Source organism: Arachis duranensis, chromosome 9 (genome assembly GCF_000817695.3).
Source record: "Arachis duranensis cultivar V14167 chromosome 9, aradu.V14167.gnm2.J7QH, whole genome shotgun sequence".
NCBI lineage: Eukaryota > Viridiplantae > Streptophyta > Magnoliopsida > Fabales > Fabaceae > Arachis > Arachis duranensis.
This window is the reverse complement of record NC_029780.3, coordinates 93,863,544-93,864,765: the sequence shown is the minus strand read 5'-3', so window position 1 is coordinate 93,864,765 and position 1,222 is coordinate 93,863,544.

The following is a 1,222-nucleotide window of genomic DNA, read 5'->3' as shown; positions in this document are numbered from 1 at the left end:
AAGCTTATGGACTTGTAGAGGATGTTCTGGTAAAGGTTGAAGACCATTACATCCCTGCTGATTTTATAGTCCTAGAGACTGGGAAGTGCATGGATGAATCCATCATCCTTGGCAGACCCTTCCTAGCCACAGCAAGGGCTGTGATTGATGTTGATAGAGGAGAGTTGATCATTCAAGTGAATGAAGAATCCCTTGTGTTTAAGGCTCAAGGATATCCCTCTGTCATCATGGAGAGGAAGCATGAAGAGCTTCTCTCAAAACAGAGCCAAACAGAGCCCCCACAGTCAAACTCTAAGTTTGGTGTTGGGAGGCCACAACCAACTTCTAAGTTTGGTGTTGAACCCCCACATTTAAACTCTAAGTTTGGTGTTGGGAGGTTCCAACATAGCTCTAAGCATTTCTGAGGCTCCATGAGAGTCCTCTGTCAAGCTAATGACATTAAAGAAGCGCTTGTTGGGAGGCAACCCAATGCTATATTTTATCTGTTCTCCTTTGTTATTTTATGTCTTTTGTAGGTTGATGATCATGAGAAGTCACAAAATCAATGAAAAAAGCAAAAACAGAATGAAAAACAAAAAGAAAAACAGCACACCCTGGAGGAGAGCTTGCTGGCGTTTAAACGCCAGTGAAGCTAGCTGTTGGGCGTTTAATGCCCAGTCTGGCACCATTCTGGGCGTTTAACGCCAGAAAGGGGCACCAGACTGGCGTTAAACGCCAGAAAAGGGCAAGAAGCTGGCGTTAAACGCCAGAAATGGGCACCAGCCCGGCGTTTAATGCCAGAATTGGCTAAAAACACAATTTTTCTTGCCATTTGGTGCAGGGATGACTTTTCCTTGACACCTCAGGATCTGTGGACCCCATAGGATCCCCACCTACCCTACCACTCTCTCTCTTCTTCACCAATCACCTCAACACCTCTTCCCCAAAAACCCTTCACCTATCAAATCCCATCTTTCTCTTCACCACTCACATCCATCCTTCATAAAACCCCACATACCTCACCATTCAAATTCAAACCACTTTCCCACCCAAACCCACCCTCACTTGACCGAACTCTACCCTTCCCCCACGCCTATATAAACCCTCTTTCACTCCTTCATTTTCACACAACCTAAACACCACTTCTTCCCCTTTTTTGGCTGAACACAAAGCCATTCCCTTCCTCCTCATTTCTTCTTCTTCTACTCTCTTCTTTCTTCTTTTGCTCGAGGACGAGCAAACC